Below are 23754 nucleotides of genomic sequence, written 5' to 3' on the forward strand. Positions count from 1 at the left end.
CATGCACTCAACTTCTTTGGTCGACCATGGCGAGGCCTGTTCTGAGTGGAACCTGTTCTGTTTAACTGCTCTATGGTCTAGGCTACTGTGCTGCAGCTCAGTTTCAGGGTCTTGGCAATCTTCTTATAGCCTAGGGCATCTTTATGTAGAGCAACAATTCTTTTTATCAGATCCTTAGAGAGTTCTCTGCCATGAGGTGCCATGTTGACCCTCCAGAGATTAGTATGAGAGAGTGAGAGTGATAACACCAAATTTAACACACCTGCTCCCCATTCACACCTGAGACCTTGTAACACTAAGGTGTCACATGACACCGGGGAGGAAAAATGGCTAATTAGACCCAATTTGGACATTTTCACTTAGGGGTGTACTCACTTTTGTTGCCAGCGGCTTAGACATTAATGGCTGTGTGTTGAGTTATTTTGAGGGGACAGCAAATTTACACTGTTATACAAGCTGTACACTAACTACTTTACATTGTAACAAAGTGTAATTTCTACAGTGTTGTCACATGAAAAGATATAATAGAATATTTATGAAAATGTGATATATATATATATATATATATATATATATCTTATGATATGAGGAATATCTTGTATGCTCAGTTATTAAATACCATTGAATACTACTGAATATTTTATATAAAATAAAAAAATATTGTATTGGAATTTAAACAAAGGCATAATTCTATGTACATCTTCTTTCCATGCTGAGCAAGAACAGAAGTGTGGTATCATAGGACTCCATGAAAGATGAATGAAGTGCAGCTTCTCCTCGGCCCTGGGAGTGCCATGACACTTTATAGGCACAGTGTCCATGATTCACCATGATGTGAGCTAACAAGCCTGAAACAACTGTGTGCCAGCCAGATAAATGGTGCTGTGTGTTTGGTTGGATCTTTACTAAAGCAATTTTCTGAAAACACACTTGATTACTGGAGTATAAACATGATTGGATTGCCATGCCTATGATTTTTAAATAATAACACCCTTCTTTCCTGCCGTGATATGGAAGTGATGAATGCATGTAAATGTCTTCTGTTTTATGAAGACATTGCTGTATAGTGCACATTACAAGAATATACCAGTATATGGGGCTTGTTTTAGAAAAGCACTAAAGCCTGGTACACACATTCAGCTTTTTTTGTTCAATCCAGTGGGCTGAACAGAAAACACCTGAGAGATCGATGTACTAACTAAGAGATGTTAGTGCAGTGATCTCTGCCACTGTGCCTTTGTGTCCTGACAGGGGAACTTCCCGCACCAGAACAAAGAGGGCTGATCTAATGCTGGTTTTCCAGCATGTTCCATATTCGGGCCGTGTGTACCCAGCTTAAGGGGCATATTTATAAACCAGGGAGCGTGACTTGCACCAAACATCCACTATTGGTGAGTCACTATCATTTAAATGACATGCACCTGGAAGTGTCACCTTTAGTGAATGTTTGGTGGATGTCTGGAGTTGTAAGTTTTAGGGGACTGCTTTAGTGTGGGGGATCTTTTACTTGTTCTTGTTTATTGTACTGGGCACCAAGAGATCTGCTCTGAAAATGTTTGGTGTTGGACTCCTGATACTAAAAGCATATATATATATATATATATATATATATATATATATATATATATACACACACACACACACACACACGCACACGCACACACACTATATTACCAAAAGTATTGGGATGCCTACCTTTACATGCACATGAATTTTAATAGCATTCCAATCTTAGTCTGTAGGGTTCAATATTGAGTTGGACCCCCCATTTGCAGCTATAACAGCTTCAACTCTTCTGGGAAGGCTGTCCACAAGGTTTAGGTGTATGTGTATTCTTCCAGAAGTGCATTTGTGAGGTCAGGCACTGATGTGAAAGAGAAGGCCTGGCTTGCAGTGTCCCAGATTAATTGAGGAGACCTAGGCTGATCATTTGGGTCTAGGCAGGACTTGGCTAGAAAATGATGGCATGGGTCAAAACTTGGACATGTGGCATCCAGGTGATCAACCTTGAGAGTATTTTATTGGTCCAATGTGAGACAGATACTTTGATCTTGTGACCTGGACAGAAAAAGAGAAAAAAAATGAGTTACTATCTTACAATTAGATTTACACTATCTTAAATGCACACGATTTTAAACAGTCACCTCTAGTAGAAGACTATGAGGTTAATTTACTAAAGGCAAATAGACTGTGCACTTTGCAAGTGCAGTTGTTCCAGTGCTTAGTAAATTAGGTAAGCTTCACTTTACGAAGAATACCCAATCACCTGCAAGGAAAATAAAAAAGCAACATTATGCATGCGCATGATTGGATGATGGATGAAGTAAGCAGAGCCTCTCCTCTTTTACTAACCTCTGGGGATACTGCAGAGTGCAAAGTCTATTTATCTTTAGAAAATTACCTCTATGTCTTTTGAACTAGTGGAATACATTAACTGTACACAAATGAAGGTAACACAATGCATTTGTGGATCAAAATAACAACTACGGTATTTTAAATTATCCTCAACACAAAATTGGCCTTTAATATTTGTGGTGGTTTGAGTGCTCATTGGAATATACTTAGGGCATGTTCACTGTTACATATTATTAAGACACAAATAGAAAATGTTTTATAAATCAAACTAATTTAATCCCAAGGTATAAAAAATTAAGTATGACTATGCCCAGAACATAAAATATACTATACACACAACACAATCGAAATTGTATGTATACAGTATTCCAATTTTTGTGTTCCAACAAAAATTCTAAGTCATAAAAGCAAACAGGCTAAACTAAACAATAAAAAAAAATAATAAAAAATATAACACAAGCAAAAGAAAAAAAATGTGTTAAACCCAAAACAATACTATAAAGAATACAAACAGACACATCAAACAGGCTAATATAGGTTAGAAACACTTAATTACTCAATTGCTCCTCCCCTGGTGATACACTCCATATTCGATTAAAAATAAAAAGTGTACAAAGCTAGCTAGCAATAAATCACATAGGTATGTGCAGTCCCAATTATTATTTGTATGGCCATGTAATCGTTGTTTTCTAATTGGAAAAGACATGTCCCATTGTATTGTCTTCCAACTGACCTAAATATTACTATTGAGTCCCTCTAGTCAACTTAATTGTATATAAATAATAATATATCCTTTTCAAAGGATTAAGTAACGTCCAAAATTAAAATTGTGGTCCACCTTATTATTCACTGAATATTGAACCAGGTGCTGGCACAGCCAATGTGTTAATTAAGCTTTGGTAATGCATGCAGACCCTTTATTGAGCATGTGTTACACTTATGCTGCTGTACCACATTGCATGGACTAAAATGTCAAAGAGAATCACAATTATCTTGACATCCATCCCATAATATCAGTATTGTACAATTTGGTAATGACCACAATTCATGAATAGATGTATTCTGCCTGCTGGATGCACCATGTGTCCACATATAGGTGTGCTTAAAAATACAGATGGTAAAACAGTGGGTCGTAATCATAGCTCATAGTTCATGGTATAATCACACCCAGAGCAGAATTCATCAATGCATAACAAGCAAAGCAGCAGTGTGAAAAGGCAGTATATGGAGCAAGCAATGCTGATTATATTAAAGATTCACCACAATAATGATAATATGGAATGAATGTCAAGCCCATGTGCGTGACATCCATGTCTCTGTGCTCTCATTGACATTTTAGTCCATACAGCATGGTGTGGTGCATAAGTACAACATATGTGCATTAATTGGTCTGAACTCGTTACCAAAGATTAATTAATACTTTTTCTTAGCTATGCATGTCCCTGGTCCAATATTCAGGGATTAATAGGGTAGATTACATTTTTACCTTCGGATGTGACTTTATCCTTTGGAACTAACATATTATTATGTATATATATAATAAAGTTGACTTGTGGAACTGGATAATAATATACAGGTCACTTGGAAGACAATGCACTGGTGTATGTTCTTTCAAGCAATTAGAAACCAGAGATTATCTGGCCTTACAAATAATAACTGAGACCACATACTTATGTGAGCTATGGATAGCTAGCTTTGTACAGTTTTATCAAATGGAATATGATCCAATGTATCCCCAGGAGTGTTATTTAAAAAATGTTTAACCTATAAGTGTTTCTTGTGTTATTATTTAAAGTATTCTTTTGAGATTAACATTTTCTTCTTGTTTGTGTTATATTTTTCATGTGTTGCTTGGTTTGTTGTCTTTTTCTTTTTTTTATGTTTTTGAATTTTCAATTTCAGTTTACGTTTGTATTTATGCAGTTTATCTCTCATTATGTATATTGTATATTTTATGCACTGAGCATAGTTATTTTTACTGGAATATCCCTTCTTCAGGGCATACATTTGTTTGATTTACAATGGTATGGGGGCTTTTATCAAGTGAATGACAGTATTTGCAGTATAAAATTATTATATGAAGATTGAACATTTTAAAAAAACAGAGCCCCATATAGTACCATGGTAGAAAATCCTTTCGGGTAAAAGTGAACATTTTTCAGTAAGTGGAAATGTGTTAACATTTAACTTTTGTTGGGTAGTAGAGCTGCACAATTAATCGTTAAGAATCGGGATCGCAATCTTTTTGCCCTCGCGATCCTGACAAAGCATTTTCCAGATTCTTTCTATGCAGAGAATTCTCTGCTGAAGCAGACAGCTGTCAAAAAAAAAAAAAAACGTGTCAGTCTGCTATCACGACATTCCCCAGCAGCTGAGCTAACTATAAACATTGTAACCTTTTGTTCTTTAGATCAAAAGAATTAACTTTGGTTAAACCTTTTTCTGACACTTGTTGGTTTCAAGTTAAAATCATTATTTTTTGCTAGAAAATTACTTAGAAACCCCATATATATATTTTTTTTTTCAGCAGAGACAATAGGGAATAAAATGGTGGTTGTTGCAATATTTTATGTCACACTGTATTTGCGCAGCTGTCTTTCAAATGCAATTGTTGTGAAAAAAAATACACTTTAATGAATTTAAAAAAATGAAACAGTAAAGCTAGCCCAATTTTTTTGTATAATATGAAAGATGATGTTACGCCGCGAGAATCGTGATCTTTATTTTAAGCAAAAAAATTGTGATTCTCATTTTGGTCAGAATCGTGCAGCTATGTTGGGTAGAGAGAAAAGTTTGAGTGTACCCACTTTATCCTGACCTTTTCTTTATGGAATTGAGGACAATACTAAACTAATAGACCAAACTATATCTTGAACTCTTCCTGGTATGCTAGATATGCATTTTGTGGTGCCATCATTCTCCCTCCTATATTGCCCAGTACTGTGCAGATCTGAGAAGTCACATGAGACTGCAGAAACCGTGAAGGTAGAAAATACCTTGTACCTGGCTACAAGGATTCTCTACAGTCTAAGAATAATCTTATGGAATAACACCCCATTACTAGTATAAATGGGAAGAGATGACGATTATTTGTAATGCTGAGATTTGAACAAACAACTATGTAATGTAATTATTTTAAGCTGAAATGGCATGCTATTTACAGATAGTGTATTTTTTAATGTCACACATGCTCCTGTCTGACTACATGCTTTTCCCCCAGATGAAAAATTGCATTATAATTAAAGAAAAATCACCATTTATAAGATGAATGATTTTTAAAATTCTGATGATATGGTTCAATTCCAATCTATTTTTATCTGAAATATAAATCATGTAGTAGGGGTAACTTTCAATTTTCATATTAAGACTTATTAGGATTTCCAATTACTTGTGAAGTCCATAAACGGTCAAGATAATTAGATGTAAAACTGCGCTTGATAGGAATCTGATACTACTGGGAACAGAAGCTTTCTCATTCTTTGCACTATTCTGTTATCTCAAGTCCCCTTCAAACACATTTTTCTTTGAAATATTCATATTCTGTCATAAAATGTAAATGCATACTAAGATTATGCATTTTCTAAAAAACTATGCAAATTATTGCATTTTTTTTCCTCACTTAATATTTTAAATACATCTTTTCAAATCGCTTCTCATCATAATGTAGCTTGTGGTTAATTAATAGCCCAATTAAAAAAAAAAGTTTAAAATATGTACAAATGGGTAGTAGTTGCATTTAAAACCCACTTAGTGGCAAAACTAAATGTAAATCTTGTAATCAAAATAATTGCAGGGTACAACTTTACAGGTTAAAGATGAGAAAGTTCACAGGAAAACACATTTAGGCTGATAAAAAAAAAAAATGTTTTCCAAAAGTCTAATTGATCACATGTGCCTAAAAAGGGTCGGTCATAAAATTAATTAAATCTTGTATGTGCCAAGAAGTTCCAATACAAACTCAACAGTAGTAGGAATTGTTAGTTATGAAGCTCTGTTGCCAGGACAACTTTAGAACACACCTCCTAGACCACACATACTCAGTAGACTGCTCAGTAGACTTGCTAGGATGCCAGTGTTGCCTTATGAGTTTATGTGAAAGCTCCATTAATAGCTGTAAAATATTGTAATTATGAATATATTTCATTTAGCTTGTATCTATGGAGGGCGTGCAACATAGCTTCACAGAAGTGTCTGTTAGACCAGACAGTTCGGTGCCTAGGCTTATTTAAACGATGGGACCCAAACCTCATTGTTCTACACATATTCACTTTAAAGGATGCCATGTTTGGATATGCAATGAAGGGAGGTCAACCCGCAATCAATACTTAACTTCCAGGGAAAAGGTCAAGTTAGTCTCCTGCTAAGAATAGTCACAAAGATTTGCATTAAAGGGGGCTGACTTATACAAAGTATAGGGATTGGAGATGTAGCCAGTCCTTAACCAGCAAAAGGGAAGCCCACCAATCAGAGCCACGCCATGCCAACCAATGAGGCATCAGCCTGTATCGTATACACAGACTAGATGGGAGGGAAACACACACTCTATGGCAGAGCAGGCACATGAATGGTTCCTTTATGGGAATGGTAAATATGGGAAATCTTCCTTGTACTTGTATCAAAATATGTTGCTCTTAAGTCTTTTATGTCCTACTGTTTGTAGATTAATGTTTTAAGGAATAAACTCTGTATTCTTTCATGTAATCCATGATTTTAACCCTTTTCCTGTACAATTAGCTTGATGTGTATTAGTCTAGGCCTACTTTGCTATATACCAATACAGTTTTGTTATTGTGTTAAAGCTTTCACTCATGGTCAAAGAACTCTCATTTAACCCATATCATATCTGAGCGATATTAAATCTCAAATATAGTATACGGGTAACACCAGCTGCTTGCAGATGGATCTCCTACGAGCTTGCAGAGTAGTTGCAGTTAAAGGTAAAGTATAGTCTATTTTTAGTGAGCATATATTTTGAGTTGTGTTTGCGGAGTTTAGTTTTAAGTATAACTAAAGGCACAGCTTTTCTTTAGTTTTGGATAGAGAGAAGAGGAATTAGAACACCTGTCAGGTTTTTATTTCTGTCTGTGCCCCTGATAGGGAGATACACTCTCTCGTTTTGTCCTGTTTACCAATATCAGTGAAAGTAAAAAAAAATCCCAATTTTTTGAATTTTTGGGTTATCATCAGAACAAGAATAGAGGGAAAATCTTCCAATGGGGACACTAGTTCTGGTGATAACCAGGGATTTCTCTCAATTTTGTTCATGTTTTGACTATGGGGCACATATTTAAAAGAATTGCCAGGGGTTATAGCTCTCGCTTACTCCATCCAAAATGAACAAAATAATAGTTTTAGCTTTAGTTCAACCTTAAAATGTATGTAAACCCAAAACCCTAGGTCATGTAAATACTCTAGCTTCCTTTTTGCCTTGTTATTGTAGCTGTACAATGTTTTTTTGTTTGGTCATTAGTGAATTTTTAATAAATGTCTGATTCTGCCTGTTTTTATGCTCTCTAAGGCCATTTAATATGATGACAATGACAATGACATCCCACCAGCTCCTAAAACTGCAGGAGGGTTGTCATCCCACTGTGCTTTTATCCAGTCTTCTGAAGTTAATGCCCCCCTGACTGCAAAGGTGCTCAATAAAAGATATGGTTGAAAGAGGCAATGATCAAAGGTAAAAATATATCCAATCCTAGGCAGTATAAAAACTTATCGCACGCCCTGCGATTTCTTCAGATAAAACAATAAAAGCGTATCAATAAGACAATAAAAGTATATCAAACACTCAAATGATTCTTCATAGAACAGTGGTAGGAAATATATCCATATGGTGTACAAATGAAGTGAAAAAACAGTGCTCAAAAGAAGGTGCACTACAATTGCAATAAATCCTAAAGGAATAAGTAAAATCCTAAATGGCATATAAAAACATACAAAAAAAGTTTCCTTCATATAGGTATATGCTGCAAATGTTCTTATAGGTGAACGCAAAAAAGATAAGTAGTGTCCATATAAGGTGCAAGGTAGGTAAGTGGCTGTATATTAGCAGTGTCAGAGTAATGTATAGATGTACCCTTACCTTACCGCTGTAAGGTAAAAGCATGTGGGTATAGCTCAATGTGTTTCATGGCAGCCTCCCAGTATGGCGTATCTGGCTCCACTGGTGTGTGCCTCTAGTCTGGAATCAGAGTCCTCCTATTGTCCCTGGTGTGTCCGCATCCAGTGAACCTCGCAATGGGGCATAAGGTAAGGTAAGGGTACATCTATACATTACGCTGCACAGGAACCAGGAAGTCACCTATCATCAGCACTTTATGCCAGAGGATTGTCACCAGCACTAGCACTTTTTCATTTTATGCTGACACTGCTAATATACAGCCACTTACCTACCTTGCAGCTTATATGGACACTACTTATCTTTTTTGCTTTCACCTATAAGAACATTTTCAGCATATACCTATATGGAGGAAACTTTTTTGTATGCTTTTATATGCCCTTTAGGATTTTACCTATTCCTTTAGGATTTATTGCAATTGTAGTGCACCTTCTTTTGAGCGCTGTTTTTTCACTTCATTTGTACACCATATGGATATATTTCCTATCACTGTTCTATGAAGAAGCATTTGAGGGTTTGATATACTTTTATTGTCTTACTGATACACTTTTATTGTTTTATCCGAAGAAATATATTTTGATCTTTGAACATTGCCTCTTTCAACCATATCTTTTATTGAGCACCTTTGCACTTTATTACGCATGGTATTTAGGTTCATAGCACAGCACCACCTTCACTTTATATATTTTCTGAGTTCTGATATGTCCTTCAGTGTTGTAGCATATTGTTAAAAAATGCACACATTTGGCAGCACGGGAATATCATTGTATTATAATGACCCCCTGACTACTAATGATCGGTTGTTAAGGACGCAGCAACTGGCTTCCTGGCCTGCTCCTTAACAATCAGCTATGCCCGCTCCTTAACCACTTGCCACCCGCCATATAGCAAAATGATGGCGGCAAAGTGGTTTCAATATCCTGACTGAACGCCATATGACGTCCAGCAGGATATCAAGCCGCTGCGCGCCCCCAGGGACGCTCATCACGGCGATCGTTGTTGCGGTGTGTCACTCTGACACACCGCAACTCTGATCTAGGTAAAGAGTTTCTGACAGAGTCTCTTTACCACATGATCAGCCGTGCCCAATCATGGCTGATCACAGTGTAAAGAGGAAGAGCCGGTGATCGGCTTTTCCTCACTCACGTCTGTCAGACGCGAGTAGAAGAGAGCTGGTCGGCTGCTCCTCTGACAGGGGGGTCTGTGCTGATCGATTATCAGTACAGCCCCCCTGAGGATGCCCACACTGGACCACCGGGGATGCCACCAGGGCCACCAGGGATGCCACCACTATTCATTACCAGGTATGCCACCCTAGACCACCAGGGATGCCAATCAGTGCCCACAATGGATGCCAATCAGTGCCCTCAATAGGCATCACTGATTGGCAGGCATTGTTTGGCACTGGTTGGCATCCATCAGTACCATTTATTAGTGTACAGTGCCAACCATCAGTGCTCATCCATGCCCATCTGTGCCACTTATCAGTGCCCATCTGTGCCGCCTATCAGTGCCCATCTGTGCCGCCTATCAGTGCCCATCCGCACTGCCTATCAGTGCCCATCCATGCCACCTTTTAGTGCCCATCAGTGCTGCATATCAATGCCACCTATCAGTGCCCATCAGTGCTGCCTATCAGTGCCCCATCAGTGCCGCATATTAGTGCCCATCATCAGTGCCCATCATCAGTGCCCATCAGTGCCACCTCATTGGTGCCCATCAGTGCTGCCTTATCAGTGCCCTGTATTGAAGTGGTTAAAGTGGAACTTTACCCATAACAACTTGATAACAAGTAATGTTCTTTAGCAAGGAACATACATTCCACAATAATAATTATGTTACCAAAATTTAGTATGTGCTGTATATTGCCCCAGCATTACTCCTTTTTCTTTTTGCTGGAGGCTGCCATTTTGCTGAAGCCCAGAGCCCCAACAGTAAATCATAAAGTGGAACTAAACCCATTGATATAATGGTTTCAAAAAACAGTTACATTCCCGGAATGCCGGGATTGCTAACTGTCACATTTGTTCTCAACCAAGCTGTCAAACCATCAAATGGTTGGTGTCATATTTGATCACATGTGCAACACCATGGTAGTTGCTGACCAAACAGAAGCAGCTTTCTTGGCGGTAAAGGATAGAAGGGTTTAATTCAGCTTTAAGGCTGTCAGCAGATTGGCCTCTACAAACTTGGCACAGTGCCTAAAAATGGAGAACAACTGCGCATATGCAGAATAGGATGAGACAGCGTATTACTGGATTTTAAACAGTATAGACACTTATTTTTAATATTTTACATAGCTATACCTGTAAAAGGGGCTAACCTGAAGTGATCTAGCAGGACTTCATTTTCTGACTAATGTTCCACTTTAACAACCAGCTATTCTTCACACAGAACTTGAATCGGTTGATCATTTTTCGACCAATCTGAAATCGAATTGTTCAGAGAATTTGGAACTTGTTATAAAACAAATAATCAAAACGAATTTCAACAAAATTTGTTACTATTTCATTTGGAGATTCTAATACATCCGAATCTCCGAATAACCAAAAATTTGTCCGAATGTCTAAGAAAGCCCAACACTACATGCTCTTTTTCATGATGTGGATAAACGACTTAAAGGATAAGTTCACCTTTTTAAAAAAAAAGAGCCTGGAAAGCATTGCACCCATGATCAGCAGATTATGGGTGCTATACATGGCTCTTGCAGGCTCTGTGTGTAAGCTGTTTGGCCGTACATCATATAGGCAGTTTGACACATTGACAGGAAGCATCAATGAACCACCACAATGCTCAACAGTGTCGTAGTAGTTCATTGAGAACTACAAGCTGACAGATGCAAAGGCTGTCAGATCTTGTAGTTTTCAATTCACAGAACTCTGTGAATGATTGACGTGGATGGGCAGGCCACGTTCTCTGCAGATTCTGGCAGAGAGTGGGGGGAGAAGATACCCCGCTACCTGTGAAATTAGGAGGCCGGGGAGGTGCGGGGGCTGGTGGATTTGTAACATTTGAAATGTTACACCCTGAATATGGGTGTAAAATGTAACATGTTACAAAAGGTGAACTTATCCTTTAAGCTGGTATTGAACCCATGGGCTAAATCCAACAGATTCTTCCATCCAAGCTAACAGAGCAGGTGGAAGAATCTCCCCTGCCAGGCCTATTGTATTCTGAGAGCTGGCTGTCAGAATACTGGAACAGTGCCTTTATCTGCATGCAGGCACTGTTCAGCCGACAATTTTCTGACAAGCTCCTGGCAGGGTCATACACTGTTTGAATATCAGCCAAACTTTAAACCATGCATGGCCAGCTTTATCGAGATGTTCAATCTGTGCTAGGAATAGAGAAGTGTCTTTATTTGATGCACTCTGCAGTGTGTGGGGTCTTATCTGCCTGCTATTCAAGTCTCATTAACAACATTGCCTGTAATTCAAATGCTCTTACTTGAAATGTGCCTTCAGCTGGCTGACAAAAAAAATTAACTCAAGCAATATTTTATATTTACCTGAAAAAAAATACTTCTTTTTATTTTATTTTTCATTCTAAACATTAGAAATAGATAATAAAAACATATTATGCGTCATGCATTCCCTTTAAATGTATTTTAATTATATACAGTACTGTTTTATATAGGAAATTGTCTATGGTTTAATTTTCGTATGTTTATGGTCCACTTAACAAATGATAATACATAGCGATGGCAAGATGTAGCTTTAAGAGTACTTTCACACTGGGACGGTTTTCAGGCGCTTTAGCGCTAGAAATAGCCTCTGCTAAGCGCCTGAAAACCGGCTCCCATTCTATGCAGTGTATCTTTTCACACTTGGAAGGTGCGCTTGTGGGACAATCCAAAATGTCCTGTAAGCAGCATCTTTGGGGCGGACTGGGAGCGCTGTATTTAGTGCTCCCAAAACGCCCTGCCCATTGAAATGAATAGGCAGCGCTTCCAAAGCACCACAAAATGGGATTTTGTAGCCTTTTTTGGGGTAAAAAAAGCCCCGCTAGTGGCAGAAAAGTGCAGCAAAAGCGCTGCTAAAATAGCGCTAAAACGGTGCAAAAACGAGCGGCACAGGTAGCCTAAAATAATTAGTGATCATTTTCTAATGATTATAAAATAGCTTCTGAAAGTAACCTTTCCTTTTACTTCTCGTGTTGCTCTTCCCTTCTCCAGGTTAAACTAATTTATGTACTTTGTGATAATAACACAATTTCAATATATTTTGCTTCCTTAAACATATAATCTGCATTGTCACCTACAAAATAAAAAAAGAAAACGCTTACAAAATACAGTTGCTATGGTGATCTTCATCGTATTGCACATCTTTAGAATTTATACATACTTTATGTAGTGATATGACTTACATTGTTTATTTATGACATAGGTATGTGTTGTTGGTTGTCTTTTGCAGTAAAATAATTTGTTTTAATAGTTTGCTTTGATTTAATTTAATACAATTTAATTGGCTAAACATGAGAATTCTGCGACAGATCACTTCATGGTTCAGTGCACATCAAATAAGTTTTATTTAGATTGTCAACTACAATGCAGACTTATCTTTGTACAAGATTGTAAGAGAGAACAAAAGAACAACATTGGCAACCCACTGATTGGTTGCACTTCTAGGGAGAAGCTCTAAGGAGTAGTGAGATTTACCTGTCACATCCAGATCACTGCACTACTGGAACCTGCTATTTCGTGTGATCCAGTTTAGATAATGTAAGTATGCAGTGCATGCATTTTCCTTTTTCTATGAAGAAAAGGAAATAATCTCACATCAACAGTCGCAGCATAAAAGCTTTACAACTCCCAATCCTAAAAATATTTTTTACTTCAGAATTAAGCTTACTGGGCACTTATACCCCCTTCCTGCCCAGGTCCAATTTTATCTTTCAGCGCTGTTACACTTTGAATGACAATTGCTCGATCATGCAACACTGTACCCATATGACATTTTTATAATTTTTTTCACACAGATAGAGCTTTCTTTTGGTGGTATGTAATTACCACTGTTTTTTTTTCTAAACAAAAAAAGCCAAAAATTAAAAAAAAAAAATGTTTCATATTTTGTTATAACATTTTGCAAACATGTAATTTTTCTCCTTCACTGATGTGCGCTGATGAGGCTGCACTGATGGGTACTCATAGGCTGCATAATGGGCACTGATGAGGCAGCACTGATGGGCACTGATAGGTTACACTGATAGGCACTGATAGGTGGTACTGATAGGCACAGATAGGTTACACTGATGATGATGAGGCGGCACTGGTGGGCACTGATCAGGAGGCACTGATGAGGCTGCACTATTGGGTGGCACTGATGGGCACTAATAGGTGGCACTGATGGGCACTGATAGGTGGCACAGAGAGGTGGCACTGATAGGTGGCACTGATGGGCACAGATAGGTGGCACTGATAGGCAGAACTGATTGTCACTATTAGGCGGCACTGGTGGGCGGCACTGATGGGCACTGATAGGTGGGCACTAATGGGCACTGATAGGTGGGCACTGATGGGCACTGATAGGTGGCACTGGTGGGCACTGATAGATGGCACTGATTAGTAGCACATGCAGGCGCCAAGGGGACCAATGTCCCTCTAATCCCTCCAACAGAAGTCACAGCCTTTTTTTCCTTCACACTGTCAACATGAAGAAAAAACAATAACCGGCAGCTGTTTATTTCCATGATCAGCTGTCTTTGGCTGACAGCTGATCACGTAATAAAGAGCCTGCTGTGATTGGCCCTTTAACTGATCTGTGATCAGCCGAGTCTCACAGACTCGGCGATCTCAGCACACGTGCCCACGCACCTCAGGGGGCACACAGGAAGTGCGAGAATGGGAAGACGTCCATGTACACCCTCCTGGCAATTTAAGCCCACGTTGTAGCCTTCTTTCGGCTATAGCGCGGGTGGAAAGTGCTTAAAGTGTATCTTAACCCAGAAACAAAAAAATAAATATTGCCACTCATCTCTCTTTAGCTGTGGTGGCTACATTGCTTTTCCCTTTTCAAGCTTTATTTTTTTTTCTTAATTATTACCTGGTGATGCTGTCAATAACACATTTACTATGATGACAGAAAACAACAGCAACAGAAACAAGATAGGACAACAGATCCCCCGCCTTTAAATTTTGTGCCCATAACATAAAAGAGCATGGTTCAGTAGTCATCAGAGAAGAAAGTACAGTAATTGGTAACAATTAGCATAGGTAGAAAGAACAGGAAGTTATCAGCTTACAAGAGAAACAGGTCTGTTTTTGCACGTATAAAACAGATATAACAAAACATTCTTAACAGACTAAAAGGAACCACATAGGAGGATGTCCTTGTTAGGGTCTATATACACTAAATACTGGGCTATATATAAATGGATTATATTTTCAGATGGTTGCTCCTCATTCACTGCCCATTTATTGTTCATTCCTAGCCAAATTATTTATATAGTACTGACAATTGAAATCAAATACAATCAGCGCAGGCTGTAGATACTTTTTTTTCCTGGGGGGGGGGGGGTTCAGCCTTGAGTACCCAGTTACCTACAGAGTGAAGGGTTTAGGGTGTGCAATGTACAGAATTCAGGGTGTGCTACGTACAGAGTGCAGAGTTCAGGGTGGCATTACGTACAGAGTGAAGGGTTCAGGGTGTGCTACGTACAAAGTGAAGAGTTTAGGGCATGCTATGTGCAGAGTTCAGGGTGCACTATGCACAGAGTGCAGGTTTCAGGAGCATGCTACATACAGAGTGAAGGGTTCAGGGTGTGCTATGCACAGAATCCAGGGTTCAGGCTGTGCTATGTATAGTGGCCAGGGTTTAGGGTGTGCTATGTACAGTACAGAGTCCAAGGTTTGGAGTGTGCTATTTACATAGTTCAGGGTTAGCTATGTACATAGTCCAGGGTTCAGGGTGTGCTATGTACATATGAAAATTTGGTTGGTTGGTGCCTATAGGTGGCAGTAATGCACCTAAAACAATAAAAATGTGCCATGTCCTATAGGTTATGTAGAGTTTGCAAAGTTTGAAAAGATAGACTTTAAAGGCACGTATATACATATTTTAAACAAAATAGATTTATAAATATACATATATATCACAATATTACAGTACATATATAGCATTGAACATAAAAGTTGGACTACTACTGGTTCCCCTAATGTACAAACTGGATATCGTTTTACTGTGTGACAATACTGAAGGTGCATCCACACAGGGGTATCCTCTTAGTTTGGGCTCCACTTCTCCACTATTGCAGAACCCTGGCTGTGTTCCCGGCGGCTCGGGTGGCCGCACACATTGACCATGCCATGCGGGAACCTCTCAGAGCAGGCCCCCTAGTAGTGGCTGGAGATATTGCGGTCCGATATCCACGGTTGGCAAGTGTATATAGAATCTGCAGTCAGAGCCCTGATTGCATATATTCATGCCAGGTAACATCTGGATTCCTCCATGGGGGCACAATAGGTGACATCCCTAGAGGAGTATCCAGGTATCCGGCCAGAGTAATAATTCATACAGTATAATAAAACACAATAATGTAAATAACAAAGGCACACATAGACCGATTAAAAGGCATTATGCCTCCATTTATCCTCCTAAATCCTCAGACTGAGAGATATCCAATGAGATTATGTATGACCCACATCATTTTACCATGCCAAATAGAAAACTATATACTGGAGACATCTAACTAGGCATCAATAGTAGACATATCGTCGATCTTAATCAGAGAAACAGTCTATATGATAAAATGTCATTGATGCCAGGTGATTTAGTGGCTTCCAGCCGTTCAATCCATAAAGTCTCCTTCTGGAGAATACTTTTAACCCAGTTGCTGCCACGTGGATCCTGGGGTATCACTTCTAGTGCTAAAAATCGCACTACCGCACAATTTGTGATATAGACCCAGGTGTTGGCTCACAGGGGTAATTATTTTGGCATGTTGTGAGTAATAAATGTGGTCGTAAATCCGTTTTTTTAATTGATGGATTGTTTTCCCTACATAAAATGTTCCACAATGGCAGAGCATCAAATATACCACTCCTTGTGTATTGCAACCTGCATGAAAGCATGGGAAAAACATTTCTCTGTTGGGTAGGGGGAAGCATGTGCCCATCCATACCCATGGGCAATATGCACACTGTCCACAGATCAAGATCCCTCTATCTGTCGACCCATCATTGCCACTGGGTTTGTATTGACTGGTTGTGATTTTGTTCCCTATTGAGGTAGTCTTGCGGAACACTATCTCTGGGGTTACTCTCACATTATATTGTAGGATAGGGTCCTCACTCAAAAAATGCCAATGTTTTTGCATACAGTTACGCAGCTGGTATGGAGTATTTGGTAATGAACTTGGTGGTGGGCTGCATGATGTTTGTGTTTGGATTAGGATACAGGAGGGAATTCCTACTGCGATTAAATGCTTTATTGTATGCCTTCCTGAGCAAACTTTTACTATAGCCCCATTGACGAAGGTGCGTGCGTAATTCTGCTGCTTGGAGCTTGAAGTCAAGTTCGTGGGTACAATTACGTTGAAGACTAATGTACTGGGCATAGGGTATGCTATGGACTAGGGAGGTGGGGTGTCCACTTTGCGCATGCAAGATAGTATTGCCTGCAGTACTTTTCCGAAACAATTTAGTGACATGCCCATTCTGTGCATCCTTGTACATAGTCCAGGGTTCAGGGTGTGCTATGTACAGACTCCAGGGTTCAGGGTGTGCTATGCACAGAGTGCAGGGTTCAGTGTGTGCTATGTACAGAGTTCAGGGTGTGCTATGTACAGGGTGCAGGGTTCAGTGTGTGCTATGTACAGAGTTCAGGGTCTGCTATGTACAGTGTCCAGGGTTCAGGATGTGCTATGTACAGAGTCCAGGGTTCAGGGTGTGCAATGTACAGAGTTCAGGGTTCAGGGTGTGCTATGTACAGAGTCCAGGGTTCAGGGTGTGCTATGTACAGAGTCCTGGGTTCAGGGTGTGCTATGTACAGAGTCCAGGGTTTAGGGTGTGCTATGTACAGAGCCCAGGGTTCAGGGTGTGCTATGTACAGAGTGCAGGGTTCAGTGTGTGCTATGTACAGAATCCAGGGTTCAGGGTGTGCTATGTACAGAGTCCAGGGTTCAGGGTGTGCTATGTACAGAGTCCAGGGTATAGGGTGTGCTATGTACAGAGTCCAGGGTTTAGGGTGTGTTATGTACAGAGTCCATGGTTCAGGATGTGCTATGTACAGAATCCAAGGTTCAGGGTGTGCTACCTTACTGTACCCTCTGACCATCTCTGCCAATCTTTATGGGGTCCAATGGCCTTAGCCCCATACTCAGTTTTAATGTATTGTGCAGCTGTCTGACTGGGGTGCATGGATGACCCATTGCCCATGACGATTCGAATCACTTTTTTTGGTGAACTCTGCGTCCAGAGAACCCTGCGCTTTATTTTCGGAGCGGTTATTGTTTGCACCTTATCACTATAACCGGGCCCCGCATCCCGATTATTATACATGGACTGAGCGGGGCTGCTAGCGTACTACTCCTCACATTTATGCTAATACAATCACGCACTGGAATTCCAACTATTATACACGGCCAGACCGGTCTCACGATATACAGCCTTCTAAACGTGTTTGTCTGACAACTACAAAAACACCATGAAAATCCTCCACTATTCAAAACAAAAATATTATGGCTTCTATCTGTACCTAAATATTACAACAATAACTTGGATGCCTCCTGTTTGCTCTCTACCCAAAACTGTATTACAGTATAAAACTTAGAAAAAACAACTGGAATTTTGTCCTTCCAAACACGAGTCAAAAGACCCCAAGCCCCTCCCACCAAGTTCCTGTTGCACACCTGAACAGGAAGAGGGAGGGGGAGGGGAAGCCTTGAATAGCTTCATATTTTGTTTATCAAGACATTAGAAAAATCTATGGCTCATATCATATATATTTCAACAATTTAAAAAAACTTTTGTCCAGGAAAGGGTGGAATACACCCCCATCTTGCAAATCGGGGGGAATCCCCCTTGACTCACATATTCCCTGGGAAGTCAAACCACAAGTTTTGAGACCGAAATATCACACAGCGCAGCAAAAGCCAAAACTGAAACTCCTGTAAAAAGATGGCTCAAAGAGGTCAACCAAAGCCCCCCTCCTTCTCTGCAGGCTATACAATACAAGCCTCAAAACAATGAATTGCCCTCTGAGAGACTCCCAAGTATTTAAAAACAAAAATAACACACACCGCTAAAAGTACAAAAGTTCAGTTAAAGCTCGTAAATTCAGCGGAAAGTAGAAATTTTCACTTAAAAAGAAAATGGTGCCTAGATGTTAGGTAGCTCAAACCGCATGGCTACACACAAAGGAATAGAAAATGGCTGATGAAAACCAGGCCACAACAAAATGGCGCCATTAACTCATGAAATTTAGTTGTTGATCCCGCCAAAACAAGATTTCTTCACTAGCTACACAAACTTCTCTAAAACAACTGGAATAAAAACCTAAATGGTTCTACTGGAAATTAAATTTAGTGCAAAAACTGACTATATTTCCCTCAAGACTAAAATCAGCAGAAACAAAAAAGCAGTTGCAGCAATCGAAAATTGGTCCATGGCAAAATGGGGGATGAAATCCGAACTACAGAAAAATAGCTGACATTAACACATGAAAACCAACACAAACCAGGATTTCTCCCTACAAAAACTGACTATACAATTGAGACACCAATATTAACACTTATCCCTAGACTAGGGATGAGCCGAACACCCCCCGGTTCAGTTCGCACCAGAACCTGCGAACGGACCCAAAATTCGCACGAACGTTAGAACCCCATTGAAATCTATGGGTCTCGAACGTTCGAAATCAAAAGTACTAATTTTAAAGGCTAATTTGCATGGTATTGTCCTAAAAAGGGTTTGGGGACCCGGGTCCTGCCCCAGGGGACATGTATCAATGCAAAAAAAAGTTTTAAAAACGGACGTTTTTTCGGGAGCAGTGATTTTAATGATGCTTAAAGTTAAAAAAAAAAGTGAAATATTCCTTTAAATATCGTACCTTGGGGGTGTCTATAGTATGCCTGTAAAGTGGCGCGTGTTTCCCGTGCTTAGAATAGTCCCTGCACAAAATGACATTTTTAAAGTAATAAAAGTCATTTAAAACTGCTTATGGCTTTAATGTAATGTCCGCTCCCGGTAATATGGATGAAAATCAGTGAGACAAACGGCATGGGTACCCCCCCAGTCCATTACCAGGCCCTTTGGGTCTTGTATGGATATTAAGGTGAACCCCCGCACCCAAATTAAAAAAAAGGAAAGGCGTGGGGCCCCAGGCCCTCCGAACAGCAGTATACAGGCGGTGCAAACAAGACAGGCACTGTAGATTTGTTGTTAAGTAGAATCAGTTTGTAATTTTGAACTGGTACATTTTTAGAGTGTAGCTCCAGCCAAAAAATCTATTTTTAAGCTTTTTGGAAAACATAGGGAAGGGTTATCACTCCTGTGACATTTGTTTTGCTGTCTGTGCACCTCTTCATAAGAATTTACCTCACTTTCTGTCCCAATGACAAATGTTTTTTGACAATTTGGGGTTTTTAGTGAAACAAGGATTGGTGATAAAGCATCAGTGAAGAGAAGACACGTTTTTCCCATATTAACTCATTAACTCATGTTAACATATTAACTCCCATATTACAAAATTCATCAGAATGCTCTCTCTTATTGCGACAAGGTTCCACCACCAGGCTCCACCTCTACTAGTTTAGGAGAGAATTTCACTTCCTAGGGGTAGATTTCATCTCACTTCCTGTTGTCTCCTTCCACTTGCAAGTAGAAGTCATTTGTAAGTTGGATGTTTGAAAGTAGGGGCCTGCCCTATATACTCTGCAGAAATTGCGGCCTTAGGTGTTGGTGTTGCCACAACACTGTAAGCCCTCACAGTTACTCTTGGTGGGCGCAGAAACGGGCTCTGCTGTGAAATATTAGATCAAGAATTTTAATTACATGCACCTGTTGAACAGGGGCAGAAAAATTGAGCCTTTGGTGGTGGTGGTGCTGGTGCCACAACACTGTAAGTCCTCACAGTTACTCTTAGTGGGCGTAGAAACGGGCCCTGCTGTGAAATATTAGATCAAGAATTTTAATTACATGTCCCTGTTGAACAGGGGCAGAAAAATTGGGCCTTAGGCACTGGTGCCACAACACTGCAACCCCTCACAGATACTCTAGTTGGAGCGCAGGAACAAGCCCTGCTGCAAAGTATTGCATCAAAAATTGTAATTACACGCCCCTGTTAAACAGGGGCTGAAAAATTGGGCCTTAGGCACTGGTGCTGGTGCCACAACACTGCAACCCCTCACAGATACTCTAGTTCGATAGCAGGAACAAGCCCTGCTGCAAAGTATTGCATCAAAAATTGTAATTATATGCCCCTGTTAAACAGGGGCTGAAAAATTGGGCCTTAGGCACTGGTGCCACAACACTGCAACCCCTCACAAATACTCTAGTTGAGTGCAGCAAGGAACCCCCCTTGCAAAATATTGTATCAAAAATTGTAATTACACGCCCCTGTTAAACAGGGGCTGAAAAATTGGGCCTTAGCCACTGGTGGCGGCGCTCAGAACCAAAAATATTCTTACAAACTATCAGCATGATTATTGTGGAGGAAGAGGATAGTCAGATAGTCACTCAGCATAACAGGATAGACACTCAGCATCAGCATAGACAGTCTTGAAGGGATCTGACATTTCAAAAAAAATTATTCGGTTACATCAGCATCAGATGCTTGGTAGCTGGTGGTGATCCAAGACTGATTCATTTTTTTGAAGGTCAGTCGATCGACCGAGTCTGTGGACAGGCGCACCCTGTGATCGTTTACAAAACCTCCAGCAGCACTGAATGTGCATTCCGAAAGAACGATGGATGCAGGACAGGCCAGTAGCTCAATTACATACTGTGCAAGCTCTGGCCAGTGATCCATCCTCAAGACCCAGTAACCCAGAGGATTTTCGGTGGGAAAGGTGTACAAGTCTGATCTTGCCCCTAGGTATTCCTGCACCATGTAAAACAGACACTGGCGATGGTTGCTGGAACTGATCATACCTTGGGGCTGCGGACTAAAAAATTGTCTGAACGTATCGGTCAGACGGTCACCTTCTCCACCGCTCCTTCTTTGACTGACTGAAGCCTCAGCAACACGTTGTCCAGGAACAGGAGTTTGTAACCTCCCAGTCTCTGGGAACGCGTTGCACAGACCTTTCTGCAAGGTCTCCCGAAGATGTTTCATCCTCTGCTCCCTCTGCGATGGCAAGATAAGGTCCGCAACCTTACCCTTTTAACGTGGATCAAGGAGGGTTGCCAGCCAGTATTGATCCCTCTCCTTGATACCACGAATACGAGGATCCTTCCGCAGGATCAGGGAGGCCATGCAGCGTAGGTTTGCTGAGGCATTCGGTCCGGAGTCCTCTGGGTCATTAAGGATGACATGATCCGCAGCCACCTCCTCCCAGCCACGTACAAGTTCATGGGTTTCTTGGGACTGTAAATGATCCCTTAAAGACTGCTGCTGATGCTGAGTGCCAGGCTCCACCTCCATGCTGACACAATCCTCCTCTTCATCCTCCTCCTCCTCGTCCTCTTCCTGTGTGATCGGCGGGCACGCAGGAACACTGTCTGGATAAAGGGGGCCTTGAGAGCTAAGGAAGTCCTCCTCTTCCTGCCTCTGTGCCCTGTGCATTATTCCATGCAGCATGTGCTCCAACAGGTGGAAAGGGAGACAGTGTCACTGATGCATGCACTGTCACTGCTCACCATCCTCGTGGCCTCGTCAAATGGTGACAGGACAGTGCATGCATCCCTGATCATGGCCCACTGGTGTGGGGAAATAAAACAAGCTTCCCTGACCCTGTCCTGGTGCCATAGTCGCACAGGTACTCATTGATGGACTCATTGATAAATTCCTTTTGGAGGTCAGCCAGCTGAGCACTGGCATTATATGACCTACGGAAATGCACACAGACTTTCCTGGCCTGCCTCAGGACATCCTGTAAGCCCGGGTACCTGCCCAAGAACCGCTGCACCACCAAGTTAAGGACGTGAGCCAAACAGGGCACATGGGTAAATTGTCCCTGTCGGAGGGTGGAGAGGGGTTTGGTGCCATTGTCGCAAACCACCATACCTGCCTTAAGCTGGCATGGCATCGACCACCTCTGAACCTGCCCCTGCAGAGCTGACAGAATCTATGCCCCAGTGTGGCTCCTGTCCCCCAAGCACACCAGCTCAAGCACCACATGGCAACTTTTGTCCTACGTGCTTGCGTAGCCCCTTGAACACCTACGGAGCACCATTAGTTCCGAAGTCAAATCAGTACAGGAAGAGGCCATGGAGGAAGAAGAAGAGGAGGGGGTGGAGGAGAGAGGTGTGGCAGAATCACCACTAGTAGTATTTTGGAGGCGTGGTGGCAGAACAACCTCCAACACTACTGCACCTTGTCCTGCATCCTTCCCAGCTGCCAGAAGAGTCACCCAGTGTGCGGTGAAAGATAGGTAACGTCCCTGTCCATGCCTGCTGGACCATGAGTCAGCGGTGATCCCTTACCGCTGCACCTTACCGCTGACCGTCCTGTCCAGCGAGGCCAAGACATTGCCTTCCAAATGCCGGTAGAGAGCCGGAATTGCCTTCCGTGAGAAAAAGTGGCGTTTGGGAACCTGCCACTGAGGAACCGCACATTCCACAAACTCACGGAAGGGGGCAGAGTCTACAAACTTGAAAAGGCAGCAGTTGAAGTGCTAGCAATTTAGCCAAGCTAGCATTCAACCACTGGGCATGTGGATGGCTGGGAGTGAACTTCTTTTAGCGGTGCAGCAGCTGGGGCAGGGAAATTTGCCTGGTACAATCTGACGTCGGTGTACCGATAGCAGATTGCCCCCAAGTACTTGGCTGTGACACACCTAATTCTACACCTTCATTCCTTTCCATGCAGGTCCCAGAGAGGACTGAAGGTATAGTGGGGTTGGAGATCCCAGCTGATGAGGAGCAAGGAGAGGTCTTCTTTGTTCTTTGGTGTGGGTCTTTTAGGTACACTTGCCAACGAACTGCATGGCAGGTCAACATATGTCTGGTCAAGCATGTGGTGCCCAAGCGGGAGATGTTTTGGCCACAAGAGATACGCTTGAGACATATGTTGCAAATAGCAGTAGTGGGATCTGATGTACTCGTCTCAAAAAAGGCCCACACCAAAGAACTTTTGGAATAACGCCCAGAGATGTGATGTGATGAGATGTGCGGTGTGATG

Source organism: Aquarana catesbeiana, linkage group LG04 (assembly GCF_042186555.1).
Source record: "Aquarana catesbeiana isolate 2022-GZ linkage group LG04, ASM4218655v1, whole genome shotgun sequence".
Lineage (NCBI taxonomy): Eukaryota > Metazoa > Chordata > Amphibia > Anura > Ranidae > Aquarana > Aquarana catesbeiana.